Here is a 7,500-nt window from a genome sequence, read left to right as displayed (position 1 = left end):
ATGTCTATCTAGTGACTACTACAGGATATGGGTTCTGACCAGTGTCCTCTCTTACATGTCTATCTAGTGACTACTACAGGATATGGGTTCTGACCAGTGTCCTCTCTAACGTGTCTATCTAGTGACTACTACAGGATATGGGTTCTGACCAGTGTCCTCGCTAACATGTCTATCTAGTGAATACTACAGGACATGGGTTCTGACCAGTGTCCTCTCTAACATGTCTATCTAGTGACTACTACAGGATATGGGTTCTGACCAGTGTCCTCTGCTCCCAACAGTCAGTGCAGCTTGTTCTCTCTAGACTCCTCCTGGAGAACTTCTCTGCTAAGACACGGCACCTGGAAACACACAGTAGTGATGAGACGGTTGACCCATAACCCTCAGTCCCCGCAGTTATATCTGTAAAGGACTCTCAGACCATGAGAAACAAGATTCTCTGGTCTGATGAAACTAAGATTGAACTCTTTGGCCTGAATGCCAAGCTTTACGTCTGGAAGGAAACCTGGCACCATCTGTATGGTGAAGCACGGTGGTTTTCAGCGGCAGGGACTGGGACACTAGTCAGGATCGAGGGAAAGATGAATGGAGCAAAGTACCGAGAGATCCTTGATGAAAACCTGCTCCAGAGTGTTCAGGACCTCAGACTGGGGCGAAGGTCCAACAGGACAACGACCCTAAGAACACAGCCAAGACAATGCAGTAGTGGCTTCGGGACAAGTCTCAAAATGTCCTTGAGTGGCCCAGCCAGAGCCTGGACTTGAACCCAATCGAACATCTCTGTGCAGCAACGCTGCCCATCCAACCTGACAGAGCTTGAGAGAATCTGCAAAGAAGAATGAGAGAAACTCCCCAAATACAGGTGTGCCAAGCTTGTAGCGTCATACCCAAGAAGACTCGAGGCTGTAATCGCTGTCAAAGGTGCATCAACAAAGTACTGGGTAAAGGGTCTGAATACTTATGTAAATGTATTCTTTTAGTTTTAGATTTTTTTTATTTTAAATAATGGCTTTGTCATTATGGAGTATTGTGTGTAGATTGATGAGGAAAGATTTTTTTCTCTCTCATTTTGTCTATCATAGTTGAATTGTACCTATGATGAAAATTACAGGCCTCATCTTTTTAAGTGGGAGAACTTGCACAATTGGTGGCTGACTAAATACTTTTTTGCCCCACTGTTTATATACACCTCTGATGATATGTATATATCTATATATATATAGGGAATAGGGTGCTATTTGAGACGCATTGTAGAGAGACTACTGTAACAGACCAGGACCTTTAAATGTCCATATAGTCTTATTCAGTATGATCTAAAAGGCTAAACTGATCCTAGATCAGTACCGCTACTCTGAGACTCTTGGTGGATATGAGCCCATAACAAGGGTGGCCTAGTGGTTAGAGCGTTGGACTAGTAACCGAAAGGTTGCAAGTTCAAATCCCTGCGCTGACAAGGTACAAAATCTGTCGTTCTGAACAGGCAGTTAACCCACTGTTCCTAGGCCGTCATTGAAAATAAGAATTTGTTCTTAACTGACTTGCCTAGTTAAATAAATAAAAAATAACATATTGGTTTGTCTCTGTGGAAAATAGTTGAATGCGTCATAATGTGTGCTTACCTGATGTTTCTGCGCTCCCCCAGACTTACAGGAAGGCCTCGTACAGCTTTGACTCTGTCTCTGGACGGCATGGTAACCAGCTCTCTCACCAACTCCACGGTGTCTGCTCAACAGGAGAGCAATAGGGCAGAGTAAGGTTATGTCCCAAATGCAACCCATTTCCTTGTCAGGATTTTTTTTTGCATATGAAATTCTAGGGCGGGCTGCCAGAGTGTTGTTTTTTCTGCATATGAAATTCTAGGGCGGGCTGCCAGAGTGTTGTTTTTTCTGTATATGAAATTCTAGGGCGGGCTGCCAGAGTGTTGTTTTTTCTGCATATGAAATTCTAGGGCGGGCTGCCAGAGTGTTGTTTTTTCTGTATATGAAATTCTAGGGCGGGCTGCCAGAGTGTTGTTTTTTCTGTATATGAAATTCTAGGGCGGGCTGCCAGAGTGTTGTTTTTTCTGCATATGAAATTCTAGGGCGGGCTGCCAGAGTGTTTTTTTTTTCATGCAGCCTAAGGCCGTACAGTGTCAAATAAAACTCTAGGGGAAAAACGCATTCAGTGTAAACTTAAACAACTAACACCATGTAGAAAGTATGGAGAAAAGTATGCCCCATTTTGGGACTGTATCATATGAATGGAGGGAGCAAGAACGGCTTTGTGCAGAACAGGCCGTTGTTTTTCAATAGAGGAGGAGCACGAACTGCTTTGTGCAGAACAAGCCGTTGTTTTTCAATAGAGGAGAAGCACGAACAGCTTTGTGCAGAACAAGCCGTTGTTTTTCAATAGAGGAGGAGCACGAACAGCTTTGTGAAGAACAAGACGTTGTTTTTCAATAGAGGAAGAACGGCTCATAACGCTCTGGTCAAAAGAAGTGCCTTCAGAAAGTATTCAAACTCCTCGACTTATTCCACATTCTGTTGAGATTGCAGCCTGAATCGATTAAACATATGTATTTCCATCTACACATAATGACAAAATGAAAACATGTTTTTAGATTTTTTTTGGTGCAAAATGTATTGAAAATGAAATACAGAAATATCAGCTGTCAGAGCAGCTTTCCGATCACTGAAACTGTACACAGCCCATCTGTAAACAACACACCCAACTACCTCATCCCCATATTGTTATTTATGCTCTTGCTCTTTTGCCCCCCAGTATCTCTACTTGCACATCATCATCTGCACATCTTTCACTCCAGTGTTAATGCTAAATTGTAATTATTTTGCCTCTATGGCCTATTTATTGCCTTACCTCCCTACTCTTCTACATTTGCATACACTGTACATAGATTTTTATATTGTATTATTGACTGTATGTTTGTTGATGTGTAAATCTGTGTTGTTGTTCTTGTCGCACTGCTTTGCTTTATCTTGGCCAGGTCGCAGTTGTAAATGAGAACTTGTTCTCAACTGGCCTACCTGGTTAAATAAAGGTGTTCTCAACTGGCCTACCTGGTTAAATAAAGGTGTTCTCAACTGGCCTACCTGGTTAAATAAAGGTGTTCTCAACTGGCCTACCTGGTTAAATAAAGGTGAAATAAAAAATAAATACAAATAGGATTTTGCCTTTGCCTCCATTCTGTTTCTTTTTATCCTAAAAACTCCCTAATTCTTGCCGATGACAAGCATACTCATAACATGATGCAGCCACCACCACGCTTGAAAATATGAAGAATGGTACTCAGTGATGTATTGTGTTGGATTTGCCCCAAACATAACATGTTGTATTCAGGACATGAAGTGAATTTCTTTGCCACATGTTTAGCAGTTTTCCTTTAGTGCCTTATTGCAAACAGGATGTATGTTTTAGAATATGTTTTATTCTGTACAGGCTTCCTTCTTTTCACTCTGTCATTTAGGTGTTGGGTTACAAAGATGAGGTAGTCAATCTAAAATCATGTTAAACACTATTATTCCACAAAGAGTGAGTCCATGTCACTTATTATGTGACTTGTTAAGCACAGTTTTACTCCTGAACTTATGTAGGCTTGCCATAACAAATACTTACTGAAGGCATTTAAGCTTTTCATTAAAAAAACAACAACAACAAAAAACACAATTCCACTTTGACATTATGGGGTGTTGTGTATAGGCCAGTAACACAGCAAAATGTGGAAAAGGTCAAGGGGTGTGAATACTTTCACTGTAGGGAATAGAGTGTCATTGGTGATGCACAATAACATGGTACTGACCATTTTTCTACTCACACACACACACGCACGCACGCCCACACACTCAGTGACATGGAACTGACCGTTCTCCATCTGCTCCTTGGCCTCCTCCTCTGACAGCCCCAGTCTCCCTACAGCTGTACCCTGTAGAGGGAGCGGACTCTGCCTGCGACAACCACGCACTACAACACACACACACGCACACATGCACACACACACACAAATACATCATCATCATCATCTATAGACCTGTGCCTCGCCTGTAACACACACCCACTACACACACAGTGAGTACACCCACCCAGGATAGCTGTTCCTGTCTGCTGTTTGCTGGTCATCCTGTACCTGGTAGCAGTATCCATGGGAACCCTGGGTCCAGGGCTGGCTGTAGGGGGAAGAGGGTGGGAGAGAGAGAAGCAGGGAGGGAGAGAGTTGTAAGCTAAGATACAGCTGTATTTACAGGGCTGTGTCCCTCGTCTGGGCCAAGCCATCAGCCAACAGAGCCCTGGACAAAAGCAGCAAAGTACTATATAGGGAATAGGGTGCAATCTGAGGTGCAGTACTCACACTGGCCTAGCTGCCGTTTGGGTCCCCACAGCTGAGGGGGGAGAGGGGGGTCTGAGCTGGGCGGCCCCTGGTCCTTACTCCATGGCCCCAGCCCCCTCTCCACATCCTGGGGTACAACAAGGCCCTCTGGAGGCCTACTCCACCTGGAAGAGTGGGGGTGGGAAGGAAGAGTGGGGAGAGAGAGAAGGGGGAAGAGAAAGGAGATAGAAAGGAAGGGGGAGAGAGAAAAAGAGAGAGGGAGGGAGAGAATGAATGAAAACACAAATTGACCCCAAAAAATCTAGATTTTTGCACATGCACAGGTCTGCACACTCACCTCTTATCAGTTGGTTTTGGCGCCTGATCACTCCTATAAGGAGATGCAACGAAGGCACTGGTAAAGCGAGACATGGCTAACTAACAAGCCAAGTCTTCAACCATACATAAACAGCAAAGGACGTCTGTCTGAGAAAACACAAGTAGTTGGAGAACAGTTATAGACACGGGCTAATGTATGTAGCTGACCAAACTATCAGAAGCCAGGTAACGTTAGTTAACTCACTCGAAGTGGCTAGCACAGCTAGCTAGGTACTGTACCTAGCTAACTTGACAAGCCCGCTAGTTAGTTAGCTAGAACAATTTGTGGTCGAAAAAATTGCAAGTTGTGTTTTCTTGATACTTAGTTACTTCAAGTAATTAAGCTGTCCAACACGTGATGTAAATAGTACATTTCACATAAAAGTACATCAAACTTACATGGAATAATTTCTAAGCTTAGTTAACTGTTAGCTAATGTTAGCTAGCTAAGTTAACTGTTGGCTAATGTTAGCTAGCTAAGTTAACTGTTAGCTAATGTTAGCTAGCATACCTAGACGCTTTAGATTCGGCCGTTGGTTGGTTTCAGTTGGGAAATTATAACTTTACGCCAAAGATTTGACTAAATATCCATATCAAAATCTATATTTCATCAATGTGAATGCAGCAGAGACCTATAAGGAATCAAATAAGAACAAAAAAAACCGCTCACCTTTCCTCCCAACTGACAACAAGCACTAAAACTAAATTCAGGGAAACCGTCACTAGATGGCACCGTTGAGCCATATACAGTAACGTTATACTGGTAATAAATATGCCATGATGCACTCAAATCATAAACTAGCTGCAATCGAAACCACTGCCATTTGTTTTACATATTTGAATCAAACCAGGCTGATTTCATAGGCTACATCATACACCAGATGTACACAACACACCCCAACACACAACATAAATACAGAGATAGGCCAGTCTGTCAGTCAGTTAGACTCTTGGCTTTACAGAGATAGTATCTTTAGGTTTGAGAAGAAGGTAGGTTATCTAAGGCCAGTTTGTCTGTCAGTTAGACTCTTGGCTTTACAGAGATAGTATCTTTAGGTTTGAGAAGAAGGTAGGTTATCTAATGCCAGTTTGTCTGTCAGTTAGACTCTTGGCTTTACAGAGATAGTATCTTTAGGTTTGAGAAGAAGGTAGGAGGTCTGATTTTGCTCTAGGGTAGTGTCTCAAATGGCACCCTATTTCCTATATAGTGCACTACTTTTGACTGAGCTTTTGTTAACAGTAGTGCACTATATAGGGAAGAGGGTGCCATGTGGGACACCGGCTGTGATTCATGCAGTCAGTCACGATGTTAATGAAGACACAAACAATCCCCGAGGGGTGTGTGTGGCAGCTTGTTGCCTAGAGGTTGTTGCCACAAGTGTAGTGTGATCTGAATCTGTGTGACAGGTACTCAGACTCTTCTTTAAATACAGAAAACACTCTCTTTCTCTCTCTCCCGCAATCTCTCTCCCTCACACTCCCTCATGTAAATGTATGCAAAGCCAACGTGTACACTAGGATCATGACAGCATGCTGAGAAACACAACACTACTCACTCTCTCCCTCCCCCCTTCTCTCTCTCAATTCAATTTCAATTTAAGGGGCTTTATTGGCATGGGCAACATATGTTTACATTGCCAAAGCAAGTGAAATAGATAAACAAAAGTGAAATTAACAATAAAGAATTAACAATAAACATTACACTCACAAAACTTCCAAAAGAATAAAGACATTTCAAATGTCATATTATGTCTATATACAGTGTTGTAACGATGTGCAAATAGTTGAAGTACAAAAGGGCAAATAAATAAACATAAATATGGGTTGTATTTACAATGGTGTTTGTTCTTCACTGGTTGCCCTTTTCTTGGGGCAACAGGTCACACATCTTGCTGCTGTGATGGCACACTGGTATTTCACCCAGTATATATGGGAGTTTATCAAAATTGGGTTTGTTTTCAAATTATTTGTGGGTCTGTGTAATCTGAGAGAAATATGTGTCTCTAATATGGTCATACTTGGGCAGGAGGTTAGGAAGGGCAGCTCAGTTTCCACCTCATTTTGTGGGCAGTGAGCACATAGCCTGTCTTCTCTTGAGAGCCAGGTCTGCCTACAGTGGCCTTTCCCAAAGGCAAGGCAATGCTCACTGAGTCTGTACATAGTCAAAGCTTTCCTTAAGTTTGGGTCAGTCACAGTGGTCAGGTATTCTGCCACTGAGGAAATATACAAGTCTGCTGTTAATGATAATGCAGAGGATTTTCCAAAGGTTGCTGTTGACACATATTTCCCGGTAGTTATTGGGGTCAAATGTGTCTCCACTTTTGTGGATTGGGGTGATCAGTCTTTGGTTCCAAATATTGGGGAAGATGCCAGAGCTAAGGATGATTGTCACGGCCGTTGTTGGAGGAAGACCAAGGTGCAGCGTACATATCTTTATCTATAATGTCGAAAAACAAAACAAGAAATAACCAAAACGCCCGTGAAGCTTTCAAGGGCTATAGTGCCCCTAACAAAGACAACTTCCCACAATCACAAAAGGGGAAAAAGGCTGCCTAAGTATGATTCCCAATCAGAGACAACGATAGACAGCTGTCCCTGATTGAGAACCATACCCGGCCAAAACATAGAAATACAAAAAACATAGAAAACAGAACATAGAATGCCCACCTAAATCACACCCTGACCAAACCAAATAGAGACATAAAAAGGCTCTCCAAGGTCAGGGCGTGACAATGATGTTAAAGAGTTGAAATATAGTCAAATGGAATTTGTCGTCTGTATGTTTTATCATTTCATTGAGGAGACCATCAACACCACAGGCC

The sequence above is a fragment of the Oncorhynchus clarkii genome, chromosome 13 (genome assembly GCF_045791955.1).
Source record: "Oncorhynchus clarkii lewisi isolate Uvic-CL-2024 chromosome 13, UVic_Ocla_1.0, whole genome shotgun sequence".
NCBI lineage: Eukaryota > Metazoa > Chordata > Actinopteri > Salmoniformes > Salmonidae > Oncorhynchus > Oncorhynchus clarkii.
Note: the sequence above shows the minus strand (reverse complement) of the source record.